We start from the raw sequence: 18,117 nt of genomic DNA on the forward strand, positions 1-18,117 counted from the left end.
GAAACACCAAAAATCTACTTAAGAAAATGAGGGAACGTATGAGCAATCCGAAGCAAAACCAAGACATGATTAAAAACAAAAAAGAATGAAGTGAAAAAAATATGAACAAGATAATAGCTATGAAAAGATATAAAGAACCTCTATCAGATATACAACAAAAGAGTCAGTTGTAAGACCAAATTGAAGAAGTCTCTCAGAAGGCAGCAGGGAAGGATAAAGACATAGAAATACAAAGGAAAACATAAAAGAATAAAAGTAGAATTATCAGAGGAGATATTTTAAAAATGAATCACAATAAATTTTCCACAACAGAGTTGAATGAATGACCTCAAGTACAATGGGTTCATATTGGTAATCATTAGGAGTAAGGAAGCAACGTCATACCTGGACACATTATATTAATATAAAGAACATTAAAGAAACACAGAAAAAAAATTTAAATCTCCCAGAGAGAAAGAGCAAATTACCCAAGGAAAATGAACCAGAATGTCATCAACTCTATTAAGCAACACTGGATACAAAAATAACGAAATCGGGTCTTCCCTGGTGGCGCAGTGGTTGAGAGTCCGCCTGCCGATGCAGGGGACACGGGTTCGTGCCCCGGTCTGGGAGGATCCCACATGCCACAGAGTGGCTGGGCCCATGAGCCATGGCTGCTGAGCCTGTGCGTCCGGAGCCTGTGCTCCACAATGGGAGTGGCCACAGTGGTGAGAGGCCCGCGTACCGCAAAAAAAAAAAAAACAAAAAAACAAAAAAACCCCACGAAATCATATTTTTACAGTATTAATAGAAAAGAAACTTTGAACTTAGGTTTTATATACAGCCAAAAGTCAATGAAGATTGTCTCTGGTAAAACCCAAACAAACAAACAAGACTTCACAGTTTTAGCATTGAGTGCAAAGACTAATGTAAAAAACACTAATGTGGTAAGAACTCAAAAGAAGAAAAAAAATCCAGGACAGTACTTCTAGATGTATGGAAACTAAGGATAATCAAATGCCTTGTGACAATATATTGTTATCTTAAAAAAAAAAAAAAAAAAAAAGCCTAAACAGAAGAAAAGGAAAGACCACAGTGACTCCACAGCAACCAGGATCAATTTCAAGAAATTATCAAGATCTTTGTGGATGTAGTAGAGAAGGAAGACCAATGGGACAGGACAGCATACCCAAGTAAATATCTGATCTGGGAGAATAAATACATGTTGGCACATTTAAGAAATTAGTAAGAGTAAGTAAACATGTATAAGTCCCAAATTAAGAGAAACCACTGTAAAAACAAAATCAATATATAACTTTAAAAATAGCTAAATAAAAATTTAATGCACAAAAAGGAAAGTTTATAAATGAAAATACATTTGAAAGTTTGCCCATGAAAGGGAATGGGAAATGGGGACAAAAGGAGTGAATGAATGAATGAAGCAAGAAGGAGTGTTGTATGAACCAATGTCAGTAGGACCCATAGATAACTGTGATTAATTCCACTCTCTGCACCTAAAGTCCAAACAAAATACACAAATGAATAAAACAAATAGAAAGAATTGCCATGTGTTTCTTTTCTTTAAAATTTAAAGCAGGTGTTCTCTAAAACTCAGCTTCCCTAAAGTACTTGTGTTGGTTTTCATTTGCAGTATATGAATATCTAGAACAATAAGTCCTCTGAATATAGATTAAACAGTTTGTGATCCTATGAAAGTTTGATGAGTGAATGCTAAGAAAAACATAAAAAACAAAACTAACCTGTTCTCTGCCTGAAGAAAATGAACTGAGCGATTCTCAGTAGTTTATGATAATGAATAATGCTTAAAAACACAGCCAGTTTCTATATGAGATTGACTTTTATTGCTTGAGCTAAAGGACACTGACATTTTGCTTCCATAAAACACATTATATAGGGTTTTTCAAGAACCTGAGAGGTTTTGCTTTACTATTACAAATCCAGGGAAAGAAACTGAGTGTGTGATATCTCTGTAGGTGAATGCTTTCAGGATATTGTCTTTTTACTGGGGACTGAAGGATCCTGAATTCTAATCATGGTGGTGCTGAGAAAGTCCTTTTAATTTTGCCCCAGAGAAAATATTTTCCTGTGTAAAACAAAGATCCTGGCATAGTTTGAGCCTAGTTTATATTCAGCGGGGAGGACTGAAGGTTTTCAAACAGAAGAATGACTTTAACAGAGCTGGACGTTGAAAATATTACAAAATCCATAGTCAACTGAAATTTTCTTCATGACAATTTTACCAAAATATCTTACTTGCAATAGATATGAGTCTCAGAAATGAAGATCAAAAAATATTCTGTTCTAAATTTACACAAAACTAAATCATTTATACTTTACTTAGCACAATTATTTATATTATATTAACATAACATAAATATGTTGTATTAACAAATACCATGTTATCTAACAAAACAATAACATTTGCAATTTGTACCATGATGTTTCTAAGGGATCAGCATGCATTAAAGCACAAGTTACAAAATCAGCCTCTGATAAACTCTCCGAGCCAAGGTATTCATCAACAAAAAATACTAGGAGTGATCTCACAATAATATTATGAGGTTTAAATAATAAAATGATAAAAATAATCTATGCAAAGCCCTTAGCACAGGACTTGGTACAGTGGGAGGGCTAAATGCCAGCTATCAACACTGTTAGTGCAGGGTCAGCCTGGGAGAACAAAATCTGGGAGCTCTCCTTGGTACTCATCCTAATGGTTACAGAAAATTCCAAGAGACTAATGTGGTTGAAGTTCGAAATATGTTTCAAATTAGTTTGAGATAACCACTGATGCTAGAAAATCATAATCTGTACAAAAAGATGCATGAGATAGGATTAAATGGGAAGTTAGATGAATTATAACAATTTCTTTCTATTTACTTAAGTATTTCCATTTTATTCTATCAAATGTATCTGGAATGTTGACAGAAATTTACTAGTTCTCAGTGGTGGCATTGGCAAAATGGCTGATAGCACTGCACTTCTTACAGCTTCTATTGCCTGAATTGAAACAAGAAGTCTTAAATTTTTAATACATTTGCATAGGTTTATGTATTTTTTCAAAGGACAATTTTAGAACATTAACTTGAAATATTTAAATATAAAAGCTGATAAAGGCAGTTTGACTATTTCAGAATTTTTATACAGATAAAAATTAAAACTTTGTTTTCTGGTAGGAAAAAAATAGAAAGATAATCTTTTTTTTTTTTAGAGTTCAATCAAATAGGAAGGAAATGAGCTTTCATTGTTTAAGAATAAAATGCTCACAAGAAAGGGGAAATACTTGTTTCTACTGGATATTCAATCTGTACAAATATACATTTAAATAGCTACTTTCCCTGGTATCCAGTCCTTGAAATATCCATTTAAATAGCCTGTGGCTATGACTACCTGGATTTTAAAATAGTCCTGTTTTCAGTGTCAAACACTTGATGTCCATTTGCTACACTTAAAAAAAAAAGGTTGGGCAATGTTGTGTCTTTTGAGATACAGTAACATGACAGAAAGTGACAAATGGGGGAATGTGTCACAATGAAGCATGATATATTATAGCAGAGTGATATGCTGATACTCAAAGAATCCATAATATGCATCTTTCTTTTTATTTGCTGCTACAGCAGAGATTATTCTTATAGATTAAGGGACTCTACTGTCACATTTTAGGTAACAAAGTAAATATATTTCCCCACATTAATATTTCTCTGTAAGACTGGCATGTGCTTTTTCTGTACTTCCTTTCTATTAATTTCAGAGTAGCAGGAGATGCATTTATAAATAGAATTCTATTCCTTATGCCTGATATATCCAGTGGTAATACAATATTCTGAGTTTGAATTCTAAGTCATTAAGAAGAAAAGATTGATGCCAACAATGGACGAAGTGTGACTGAAAAAGAAGAATATGTCTAAATACAGTAGTATTTTGATAATCTCAAACAGGATCCCTTATAGAAAAATACAACAATGCACAAAAATCCCTAATTTTAAACAGAAAATTGTCTAGATCATTCAAATACATTTTAAACAAAAATTGTATTGTCTTTTAATGTGTCCATTGTAGATTTAATGGATCTCATATGTTGTTATTTTTTCCAAGTAATAGCAACCAGTAATATCTGTAACATTCAGCAAGGATGGCTTAACATAGGCTTTTTAATCTACAACTAAGAACTCTTGGATTTTTTTTTTCTAGAGAGGTGTGCATGTTGCCTAGTTTCGCAGAAAATCACTGAGGTACTTTTTGAAATCAAAGCAAACTAAAATCTGGGTTATCGGACATTAGTGATCATGATATATATAAATGCTAAAATAGTAATGCATGGTGAATACAAATGCAATATTAATGTAAGTTGAAAAGAGGCAGTGATTTTATACTAAAAGCAAAGATTTTTTTTTCTTTCCATCATAACTCTTTCTTTTTTCTTTATTTCTTTCATGCTTTCCTCTTATTTATCATCAGAAAGGGAAACCCACTGGCCAATTAGCACAGTACCATCTCAAAAACATTAGAGTGTGGCTTAAAATCAAAGTCTGTTTTATATACAAAACAGTTATACAAGGGAATTTAAATAATCATCCTGAGGGAATTTGCTACTAAGTATTATTGGATACAACTCTACCAGACATGGTGATTCATATATGTGAAGTTGATTCTTTTTTTTCTTACCTATTTATATTAACCCCTATTAAGGTAGTTTATTACAATAGAATAGCATATAAACTTTATTTTAACAAGTCAGGAAATACAAATAACTCATTCATGAAGCAATCACACGAGTTATTCCATTTCTCCTCACATGTAAAAATTAGTAATAGAAGAGCCATTAACTCTCTTCTGCACAGATTACCTGTGTAACTCATACTCATAATTAAACATTTTTAATACTTCTCTGAGGCATAGGAATATCAGTCTAAAATAAAAATTCTTTGGTATTATGAGCATTGTTGTAAGTGTGAAACAACATTTTGCACGTGATAAATAAGATTTTTAAAAATTCCAAATGAAATGTTTGACATTTAGTAAGGAGAATATTTAGTCATAGAAAATACTTCTTTTTTTGAGGTGAAATGCCATTCTTCTCCATTAGCAGAGTGTAAAACATTAACTATACAGAATGTTAGTTTTTGCAGAGAGGAGAGGCACTTGATTTTATATGTTATCTTAGAGATGACTCTTTTCCTAGCAAAAGTCTATTGACCACACTTTCCCTTAGATACAAAATCAAAACTATTTCAGAATTATTGAAAACTTGGGGATAGATATACTTAATGAATGGTGAAGATTGTGAATCATTGTATCACATTACAAAAACGAAGGTTCAAAATATTCTAACAATTATTATCTTCCAGGATATAATTCTTATATAGAAATGTATAATTTGTTTCAGAGAATGTTAATGTTCCCAGTTATATAAAAAGTTAAATTGTTACAGCTTTATTTTGTAACCATAAATATCTTATTTTAAAAACATAACAAAGCTTTTAATGTTTGGTGGAACATTATGATCATCATCATAAATAGTTGCATTTCCATAGACACACTATGTCTGAATCACTTGACATTAACATTATCAATAATTTCAGTAGATATAGGTAATACAACCATATCTACTCTGTAGAAAAATGCACTTTATCACTTGAAATAAATTAATTCTTCTGTAATGTGCAAGGATAAAGAAAAAATTAAATAAAGCTATTTATTCTCTATGTATTTAGATTTTGTGTTTAAATTTGCTTTATTCAGTCTCCAGATTAATTTCAAATTGAGACTTGCCATTAAAACAGTAGCATCTCAATAAAAGATGTTAAAAAAATAAAATAAAATAAAAATAAAAATAAACATTTCATTTTATATATTTATATATGTATTTATTTATTTAACATCTTTATTGGAATATAATTGCTTTACACTGGTTAGTTACTGCTGTATAACAAAGTGAATCACCTATACATATACATATATCACCATCTCTCCTCCCTCTTGCATCTCCCTCACACCCCCCCATCCCACCCCTCTAGGTAGACACAAAGCACTGAGTTATCTCCCTGTGCTATGCAGCTGCTTCCCACTAGCTAGCTATTTTACATTTGGTAGTGTATATATAAGTACATGCCACTCTCTCACTTCGTCCCAGCTTACCCTTCCCCCGCCCCGTGTCCTCAAGTCCATTCTCTACATCTGCGCCTTTATTCCTATCCTGTCCCAAGATTCTTCAGAACCACTTTTTTTTTTGTTAGATTCCATATACATGTGTTAGCATACAGTATTTGTTTTTCTCTTTCTGAATTACTCCACTCTGTATGACAGACTCTAGGTCCATCCACCTCACTACAAATAACTCAATTTTCTTTCTTTTTATGGCTGAGTAATATTCCACTGTATATATGTGCCACATCTTCTTTATCCATTCATCTGTCAATGGACACTTAGGTTGCCTCCATGTCCTGGCTATTGTAAATAGAGCTGCAATGAACATTGTGGTATATGACTCTTTTTGAATTATGGTTTTCTCAGGATATATGCCCCGTAATGGGATTGCTTGGTCGTATGGTAGTTCTATGTTTAGTTTTTTAAGGAACCTCCATACTGTTCTCCATAGTGGCCGTAACAATTTACATTCCCACCAGCAGTGCAAGAGGGTTCCCTTTTCTCCACACCCTCTCTAGCATTTATTGTTTGTAGATTTTTTGATGATGGCCATTCTGACTGCTGTGAGGGGATACCTCATTGAAGTTTTGATTTGCATTTCTCTAATGATTAGTGACATTGAGCAACCTTTCATGTGTTTTTTGGCAATCTGTATATCTTCTTTGGAGAAATGTCTGTTTAGGTCTTCTGCCCATTTTTGGATTGGTTTTTTTTTTTTTTTTTTTTTTTTTATTGAGCTGCATGAGCTGCCTGTAAATTTTGGAGATTAGTCCTTTGTCAGTTGCTTCATTTTCAAATATGCTCTCCCATTCTGAAGGCTGTCTTTTCATCTTCTTTATGGTTTCCTTTGATGTGCAAAAGCTTTTAAGTTTCATTAGGTCCATTTGTTTATTTTTGTTTTTATTTCCATTTCTCTAGGAGGTGGGTCAAAAAGGATTTTGCTGTGATTTATGTCATAGAGTGTTCTGCCTATGTTTTCCTCTAACAGTTTGATAGTGTCTGGCCTTACATTTAGGTCTTTAATCCATTTTGAGTTTATTTTTGTGTATGGTGTTAAGGAGTGTTCTAATTTCATTCTTTTACATGTAGCTGTCCAGTTTTCTCAGCACCACTTATTGAAGAGGCTGTCTTTTCTCCATTGTATATTCTTGCCTCGTTTATCAAAAATAAGATGACCATATGTGCATGGGTTTATCTCTGGGCTTTCTATCCTGTTCCATTGATCTATATATCTGTTTTTGTGCCAGTACCATACTGTCTTGATTACTGTACCTTTGTAGTATAGTCTGAAGTCCAGAAGCCTGATTCCTCCAGCACTGTTTTTCTTTCTCAAGATTGCTTTGGCTATTCGGGGTCTTTTGTGTTTCCATACAAATTGTGAAGTTTTTTTGTTCTAGTTCTGTGAAAAATGCCATTGGTAATTTGATAGGGATTGCACTGAATCTGTTGATTGCTTTGGGTAGTATAGTCATTTTCACAATGTTGATTCTTCCAATCCAAGAACATGGTACATCTCTCCATCTATTTGTATCATCTTTAATTTCTTTCATCAGTGTCTTATAATTTTCTGCATACAGGTCTTTTGTCTCCTTAGGTAGGTTTATTCCCAGGTATTTTATTCTTTTTTGTGGCAGTGGTAAATGGGAGTGCTTCCTTAATTTCTCTTTCAGATTTTTCATTATTAGGGTATAGGAATGCAAGAGATTTCTGTGCATTAATTTTGTATCCTGCTACTCTACAAAATTCATTGAGTAGCTCTAGTAGTTTTCTGGTAGCATCTTTAGGATTCTCTATGTAGAGTATCATGTCATCTGCAAACAGTGACAGCTTTACTTCTTCTTTTCTGATTTGGATTGCTTTTATTTCTTTTTCTTCTCTGATTGATGTGGCTAAAACTTCCAAAACTATGTTGAATAATAGTGGTAAGAGTGGACAACCTTGTCTTTTTCCTGATCTTAATGGAAATGGTTTCAGTTTTTCACCATTGAGAATGATGTTGGCTGTGGGTTTGTCATATATGGCTTTTATTATGTTGAGATAAGTTCCCTCTATGCCTACTTTCTGGAGGGTTTTTATCATAAATGGGTGTTGAATTTTGTTAAAAGCTTTTCCTGCCATCTATTGAGATGATCATATGGTTTTTCTCCTTCAATTTGTTAATATGGTTTATCACATTGATTGATTTGCATATATTGAAGTATCCTTGCAGTCCTGGGATAAACCCCACTTGATCATGGTGTATGATCCTTTTAATGTGCTGTTGAATTCTGTTTGCTAATATTTTGTTGAGGATTTTTGCATCTATGTTCATCAGTGGTATGTAGTTTTCTTTTTTGTGACATCTTTGTCTGGTTTTGGCATCAGGGTGATGGTGGCCTTGTAGAATGAGTTTGGGAGTGTTCCTCCCTCTGCTATATTTTGGAAGAGTTTGAGAAGGATAGGTTCTCTAAATGTTTGATAGAATTCGCCTGTGAAGCCATCTGGTCCTGGGCTTTTGTTTGTTGGAGAACCTTTCATTTTAAAAATTATAAACCTTTTCACAATCTCATATTTCCCATCTTGATTTATAAGTGAGTCCTTTACAGTGTACATAAAGGACCACATAAGACCAAATTCTGTGGCCCTGGGGGTAATCTAGTATTACTATAACCATAAACAGTAGATATGTTTATAGAACATCCAGTATCTCCAACAGAATAGTATTTTTGTATATTTAAATTCATAAATATTATAATAATTTAATATTCATTAAAATATTTGGAAAGAATTAGAGAAATTACATCGATTTTTGTGTCTCTTATTTCCAACCCTCAGTTCATCTGTAATATGGATAAACAATATGTTGCAATTTAAATTTAGTCAGTGTTAGAACTACAAATTTTTGCAAGCATGAAAATCAGCATCTTATAGTAATTTTATTAGCATTAACCCATCAAATTTCAAGTAGCCAGCATTTTTGTCTACTGCACTTTGCTATTTTAATTTTCTTAGGCCTATGGAATTAACTCTTTTAGGTCTGGCTCTTTAGCCATATTTTCATTTTTAGCTGAGACACTGCTTATTATCTCTGCTAAATAATTTGTAACCTTGAGGATATTCTGGGCAACACTTTCTACTTACATTGTCCACTTCCTGAGAAAGAAAGAGGTTGATGGATAGAAAATAGATACAGGCTTCCTTTGAGAGTTTCACACTGATATGTGCAAAGGTAGCCCTGGAGGTAGAAGAAAGATTTCTAATTGGTCTGGGATGGATGTTTTGAATTGGATGTTAGTGTATAAATCAGCCTTCATTGTTCTGGGTTACCTCCACAGCTCCCCCATAAAACAATATGGCAATGGATTCAGAGCACGTTTCTTCACTTTTGCATTTTACAAACTACCTTAGTGGCGTATGACTATAATCTCTCTCATCTATGGTCCTGAAATCATAGACAGGAAGACAATAAGTTTGGTCAATGCAACATGAGTCTAATGCATTATGGCATTCGAATTCCTAATGAATCAGTTGTTCCCTAACAACAGCACCCCACAGTTATACCAGTCACTATTCTTCATGGTTTTACACAGAATGAAGTTCTTTCAGTTTCTGGGAGAAAGTGCTCTTTCTGGCTCAAATGTGTTACCTGCTAATCTTCCAAAGATCAAATTTTAGAGAGATTAAAAAGTATGGAAAGGGACCCCTTTAAAGGAGGTAAAGAATGAATTAATAATTTGGAGGTTTCAATTTCATCACTATTAAGTATTACTAGAATCTGAAACTCATTTGAAGTATAGAAATCAGATTTTTTTGAAAAAAATGATATTTTATATAGCAATTTGAAAATTGCAAGTTTCTTGTTTGAAAATTAGCATGGTTCAATCTCATTGATGTTATTGGTATTGGGTATACACATTATAATAACTTTTGGTTAGGATAGTAATCATTGATGATTATTAAGAGTATTTTAATTTTTGATCTTTTATGAGTATTTTTCTTATACCCACTTCTCTTCTTTCACTGTAGGAATCCATTTTGGCTAAAATCCAAGATTCTGACTCTCATCTGTGTTTACCATCAGTGCAATTGAAATGAGTAATTTTTCTTCCACCCATCATTCCCCATGAGAATGGGTAGTTTTCTCGTATCATCTGGATCTAAGATGAATGAAACTTGACACATTTATTTAAAGGAGCTGCGTAACTATATCATTACTGCATGAAACAATCTAAGGTTGCTTTTGACATTTCACAGTATGTGAAATTCACTGTGAATTAAAGTGAAATGAGTAACTAATAGGAGAAAACATAGTTATTTGACCTATTTTTTCCTCCTAATATTTTCAATATAGTGGAGATAAGAATCATGAAGCCAGAATTCATCAATGTCTCTGTTAACCCTTTAATAGGAATCCCTATCTTACTGAATGCTGATACAATTGGTTATGCACATCAAGTAGAAGAACTGAAGAGTATTTCTTAATGTGTACCCCTTGATTAAATAATTTTTTTAAATAGAAGATATTAACTTGAAATAGTTTTCACAGAATGAGTTTAATTTATTCTAAATTCAAGCTCCTGAATGACAAGAGCAAAATAAATAAAAAGCATGCCTATTTTTGAAATTGTATTCTGTCCTGAAAGAAAAACACAAAAACGAATGTTCTCACTGATAAAGACTTATAAGGAGGCAGTTAATTTTAGGTTGTTTTGTAGCTAATATGAGGCTTTGAACAGACCTCTCCAGACTTTTCACCTTAGAGTAAAGCCATATTTTGGAAAATAACCAAAAATATTAAGATAGTGAATTTCTAAAGCACAACTTCTTTATGTTTTTGTTTCATGATTTTAGATGTATTTTAATAATTGAATTTTCAATAGAATTTGCCATATTAAAATTTCAAGTTCAAAACCAAATTCTGTGTTTAATTACTACACTAATCTTGGGTAAACAGTATTGCTTTTTTATGATTATCATGCAAAAAATGTTATTGATGGCATTATTTTAGAAACTCTGTAGCAAAGATCTAATTTAATATAGGGTCTCACTTTATGTACCTTTTACTTAATCCCAAATAGAATGATGTATTCACTCTCTGACCAGTTTGGAAGGTCAGTGCTGACTACATAAACTAATATACAAGTATTTTGCTTGCTTTGCTGATTTTAAAGTAAATGGCAAAATACTGCAGATTTATGGTACAGTATATTGATGAAAAACACATTATATCTACCACGCTCAATAAGTAACCAATTTAAGGTTTGAAAACCAATACGTTATCAACTCATATAAATCCCACCACATATTAAATAATCAAAACCTTCTGAAAAGATCAAATAAAGAACATCAATTTAAACTTTTCACCAGAATTTTCGTTCATGAATAGTCTGACCTGTCTACGGATCAATGGAATAATTCTTTTATTTTGAATAGGGCTCTGTCTCTTAATATAACATATTAAGTTATCAAAGTTAAGTGTTACTGAAAATTTTCCACCTGGTTTATCATTCAATATTTTAAGTATATATTAATGTGTATGTTCACAGGCGAATGACCAGGGAATGCTTTTATAACTGGAAAGAAAAAAAAAAAGGAGTTCAAATAATAAGTTCTTGAAACTGTACTGAGAAGCAGACTCTAAAGTAAATTTAAGTCATTAAAGCATACAGTGTAGAGAAAAAATTAAAAGACTGGTAGAAATATATTGAGGAATACTAAATTATGAATGAATTAGTGTTTTTAAACCCTGCATGTTTCAAGCATGGTCTTATTTGTACGTTCTAGAAGCCAGTCCAGGTATGATGAAGTACTAGAATCTGACTCTGGACTTGGGCTTACATTGCAGTTTACATTAACTGTGCAGAAGTCAAAGAGATTCAGTGTAGTTATGACAAAGCCATTTTCTCTTTTGGAGGATTCTTAGGAATACCTTGGTTGAGCTGGGGGGTGGGGATCAGGGTAGGGGAACTAGCTAATTCTTTCATGGTTATCAGCTGAGCTAAGGCACCAGGCTACACTATCAGTTTCGTCTGAAAGTTCAGGAGAGGCACCTGCAAAAATGAAGAACAATCTTTGGAATCAGGAAGCATCTGTCAAGTTTCACTATCTTCTCCAAGAAAGCCTTTCCCATGGAACAGAAATTACTTTTTCTACACTGGGAAACTGATTATGTCACTTTCCTAAACTTCTAGGCTAACCATTTATAATTTGGTGTTCCTTATAATTTCTACCTTCAGTGAACTGTCATAATTTTCAGAATAAAATCTATGTTGCTTTTCTTGGACTAAGGTCTGGATCCCATCTCCTGGCTCTCACTTCCCACTCTTTCCATGTTCCAACCTTAATATGGTTGGAACTATTTGAAGATATTTGAATATGCTTTGCTCTCTCACCTCTCCATGCCTTGCACATACTACCTGAAATGTCCCTTCATTTTAAACTTCCCCTTTGAACTTCTCCATTTTATCTGTTTTGGAACTCTCACATAAGCCTTTCTCCTCAAGGTTCAGTTCGAATAGTCCTTTTTCAACTTTCCTCCCCAGTCATCTTCAATTTCCCCATTCCCTGGCTGAGGGAAGCATCCCTCTTATGTGCTCTCATAACTCTCTGCTCACATCTCTATCAAAACCTATAACGATGTTGTACTATAGCTATTACTTTACTTGTTTTTACACTGCAATAAGATACAGTTCCCAGGGCTATGACTTTTAACACCAAACGCCTAATTCTTAGCTCTCAGTACAGTGTCTGATACAAATAAGCACTTAGAATGATTTGTTGAATAAATGTTCAATTGTCTTGGGAGTAGAGGGTAGAACTAAGAACCATTAGCAAATCTACCACTTTGGAAAGGAAGAATTGGGAAAAGGCAATCAAAAGAAAGATCCATCACAGCTTTGAAGACTCAAGGCTTTGGTTAAATTCTTGCCAAAATGGAATTGTCTCCCTGAAGTTAATCTTCGTAGTAGATTTGTGTCTTTGGAAGAACCACATTCCTTATTCCATACTAATGCTGCTCTATGGGGTTTGCAAGGATTGTATCTGCTCTAACTCCACCTCCCCAGTCATGTGTCTCAGTTAGTTCTTATCTTGAGCTTTTCCATAAGCCATCAGGAAAGATGATCTCTTTTCTTCTAGAATAATGAGTTTTCAAGAACACATATATTGGAGGGATAGTATCTATCCAGTTACTATATGGAAGAGACCTATAGAAGACTGAAGTCAATAAGAGATAAACTCTTTTTTAAAAATTTTCTTTTAAATTTTCAATTGTAATAAAAAAACACATAATGTAAAATATACCACGTTAACCATTTTTAAGGGTATGGTTTAGTAGTGTTAAGTATATTCACATTATTCACATATTAGTATTAAATATATTCATATATTCACAGATCTCCAGAACTTTTTCTTCTTGGAAACTGCAACTATATATATTAACTATATATATATATTAAGCAACAATTCTCCCTTCCCCCCCTCCCCAGCCCCTGATAACCAACATTCTATTTTTTGTTTATATGAACTTGACTGTTCTAAGTAACTCATATGAGTGGAATCATACAGTATTTGTCTTTCTGTGATTGACTTATTTCACTTAGCATAATGTCTTCAAGGTTTATCTGTGTTGTAGCATATGACAGGATTTCCTTTGTTTTTAAGGCTGAATAACATTCCATTGTGCATTGTGTATATATATGTATAATACCACATATTCTTTATCTACTCATCCATCAATGGGCATTTGGGTTGTTTCTACCTCTTTGCTATTGTGAATAATGTTGCTATAAATGTGGATGTATAGATATCTCTTAGAGACCCTACTTTCAATTTTTTGGGACATATACCAGGAAGTGAGATTGCTAGATCATATGGTAGTTTTAATTGTAATTTTTTGATGAATTGTAATATTGTTTTCCAAGCTGTTGCACCATTTTACAATCCCACTAACAGCGTGCCAGGGTTCCAATTTATCCACATTCTCACCAACACTTGTTATTTTCTGGTTTTGTTTGTTTTGATAGTAGCGATCCTAGTGGGTATAAGGTGATATCTCACAGTGGTTGCAATTTACATTGAGACAGCTGGACTCCTGATTACATCATTAAGCCACTGAATCCAGCCAGGACTGCATGAACTGATAAGCTTTTATAATTTCCTCAAATCAGTTTGAGTCTCTTCTGTTGTAACCACAAGAATTTTGTTTAAGATACCTCTCTGTCCCAATGTACCTCTCCACCTCTCCACTGAGGCTTTAGTGATACTTTTGATGTGCCACCACAAATCAAATCAGGCAGAGGTTTTCTGCAGTTAACAGGGATCCCTGCTGGGAAATGCAAATGTACTTTTACTCTTGAGGAACTTTTAGGCAAACTTTGCATGAACTAATCTTTATCAAGCTGCTTCCTCCCAACCTCTAACTAACAAAATCCTCACTGAAGGTTTTACAGTTATACTTGCATCAGGAAGGAAGAAGAAGGAGAAGGAGGAAGAGAGGAAGGGGGAGGAAGGTGAGTAGGGGATGGAGGAGGGGTGGAGGAAAGGAGGAAGAGGAGGGAGGACAGAGGTAGAAGGGAGAAGCAGGAAGAATTAAAGAAACTCAGTATTCTGGAGCACTTTGTGCATTCGAGCCTTCTCCACCCTACATTTCCGATCTGAGCTGAAGAGGTGCACCATCCCAGGACAGCAGTAGGCATTGGGAAACACTGCCACTTGATGTTGGGAGACCAAACTAGAAAGGAAGATAAGAGGATGCCAGATGTAAACATTGCCTATTTTATTAGAGCCAGTCTTGGAGTAGAAAAACAAAAGGACCCTCCTTGCCCGTGTCCTGCCCTAGGCCTCAGATCTCAAACTTATGATCATGAAAAGACTGAATACTGATGTAAACAAAAGTATGATGTAATTACAATGAAAAGATGGGAGGATGGCATGCAGTCAGAGAAGTCCATAGTAAAAAATTGATACCTAATACTAAACTGAAAAATCATGAAATAATAGTGTTATCAAATTATTTAGAAGCATAATTGTATTTTATGAGAAACAGAAATGGCTAAATGTGGCATGGTAAGAAATTACCTTTTTTTAAAATTACCTCTGATAAAGGGCAGAAGGTGGGAGGGGTATGGGGCTGCTTGTCTTTAATTATAAGCTTCAGAAAATTTTCACTTAAAACCATGTCCATGAATAACATTGGCGAGAAAGAAAAAGAAGGCAACACCACCCAGCAGGATGCCCTCACATCACACTCCTCGAGTTCAACCCTTATAGATAACTATTAAGCAGGTGTATGTATACATGTTTGCATTTGTGTGTGTGGTATGTAATGAGATGTGTGTTTGTGTCTCTGCATGTCTGTGTATAGGTGTCTTTAACCAAATGAATTCCTGTTATAATTCTGCAACTTGCTTTACCTCTAAAGAATATACCAGGAATATCTTCCATTCTTTTTACGTTACATAATCCTATGAAAGTAGTCTTATTTATTTAGCCATTTCTCTGATACATGCTTTTTAAAAAGTTCTTTTTTCCTCATTTTGGGGAATATTTTTCAAATAAATAAATATAAAGTTTTTAAGTATTGATTTAGTACCGGAGACTATTTTATGGTTACAGTGATGAAAAATAAAGTGAGAAACAGCTACTTAGGTAACTATAATACCATGTAATGAGTTCCATGGAGGGTTGGCAAGATGGTCTACAACAAATATAGTATTATAGAAGCAGAGGTTCATATGAATCCCCACCTCCATAAGAAAAATATTAGAATGACAGAAAGGTGATAAAACTATAAAAAATACATTATATCAGGGGAAAAGAGTAGTCTATTTATTTTCTAAGAGTGTAATAACCACATGTTTTTCATTGAGATAAAAATATAATCAAAAGCTCTGAGAAGTTTGGTGCACCTCAACCAACCATGATTTGGTAAGGAGGGAGATGGATAAGGAGAAAAGGAGGAGACAGGGAAAGATGGAAGGGTAAACTTAGAATAAATAGTTTCTCTACAATAGTAGTTTTGATTCTCAAAACTGCCTTAGCAGATTTGAAGATGTCTTCAATAAGACTAACCCTGGTGGTGTGTTGTTCAAATAATTCGAGTCCCAAAATGAGAGTGATCAGGTGGTTTCCTAGGATCAACTTGATGAAACAATGTAAGAAACTTAACACACTCAAAACAAGGTGAAGAACTCTGATTATGCTCTGACCTTAACCAGTGTTCTTAAAATGGTTATATAGAAGTTGTTAATATACGTTGATATTGTGCTAACAAACAAAATCTTAAAGCACATGCCAACAAGAAAAGCCCTAGCAGGACATAGTTTGCTTTGTACCATGAAAGAAAATTTTGGTCTAAAGAAAACAGACCAAAAAACTCTAAAAGCTAAACTTTTCAATAAAGATCAGAGTGGAAGCATTCACTGAATTCCATTCTAGAATCAGGACAAAGATGTCTGGTACCTAACAAAGTAAGTAGAGACATAGGTCTAACAGAGAAGTGTGGTACTGTGAAAGATCAAGCTTTGAATCTACAGACTCAGGGGGATGGTCAAAATCTTTGAAGGATAAGGGATCTGATCCCAATATTGCAATTAAATTCAGTTCCCACATTGAAAATGGACAAAAGTAGATCTCAGATTTGAAAAATGGTGACAGCAACTCATTTTATTGGGTTTAACCTGAAGTCGTGTTTAGGAATCAACACTCAAGGTTGTGCGAAATCTGTACAGATATAGGCGGGGAAATATCAAATTCCAGAAGCAAATTCCAGATGTTGAAAAGAATAATTTTGTAAAAAGGCATCAGTAGAAGAAGTTTCCATGCTCGACAGTCTATGAAGCAAAGCACAGTAGGGCATGGGATTCTGGGCAGCAGATTGCTGGTTCACTGACTCATGCGGAATGCTCTCACCTATGTGTCTAGCCAGTGTGTTCTAGACATGAAAAAGTGGAGAAGCGGAGGGCCAGTTAACTGTATTTTACTTTGACTTTGACTTTTAGATGCACACAAATGCATTTGCAAAATGAATATCTTTCTTGCATTCAGTTTTTATACCTTTTGGCCAAGGGGTCACAGCCTGAAGAATTGGGCTGGTCTGGGTTACGTTTTGGCTCTGTCACCTCATTCTGTCCGACTTTGGGCCAACAGCTTTAATTTACTTAGCCTCAGTTTCTTCATATGTGAAATGAGCATAATAATAATTCCCATGTCAAAAAGTTATTATAATTCTTAAATGCGGTGGCGTAAAGCATATAATCAGTTCCAAACATAGGGCAAATGCTAAATGGTAATAAAGTCAAACATGGCAATATCCTCACATCTATTTCCCTTCAACACATTTTTTATGCCTATTTTGTACGTTTACACACAAATTTTTTTTTTTAGTCATTTAGCTGTCCATGTTCATCCTGGGCATTGTTTACCATACCTGTTTTATTCATTGTTATATAATCTTTACAAGTTTAGATTGCCTGTTTATATGTTTTTTTTTTTTTGTATTAAGCAGCAATAAGACCAGAGGTGACCTGCTTTTTTTTCTGTGCTTATTCAAAATCTGAATTATTGTTTTTAGAATGCTTAAAAATGACCGATGTATGCTTATTCCAACAATAAAAATGAATTAAAGAAGCCAGGTGATGTAAAAGCATTTTATATTTTGGAAAAAATAATTAAAGCATGGTTTCCTTCATGAAGAATAAAAGCAAAGTTAGATAGGATTTCTAAAAATAAAATTAGATGTCTAATTTGTACATTAAAACTTTTTATTTTACTATAAAAGGGACGTGGCTTTATATTATTTTTCATGATGCCAATAAGCCTATTATAGAGAACAGGATGCTATGCAGAATTGACCATAACTTTTTCATGTTATGAGTTGGTGTTCACAGTAAAATGTATTTTACAAACTATGAGTATAAAATATTAGTGCCTTACGAATAATAATGGTTTCAAATTCTCCAGTAAGACTTTTGTTTTTCAAAGGTCTGACAA

This window comes from Mesoplodon mirus, assembly GCF_964341445.2.
Source record: "Mesoplodon mirus genome assembly, chromosome: 10".
Classification (NCBI taxonomy): Eukaryota; Metazoa; Chordata; class Mammalia; order Artiodactyla; family Ziphiidae; genus Mesoplodon; species Mesoplodon mirus.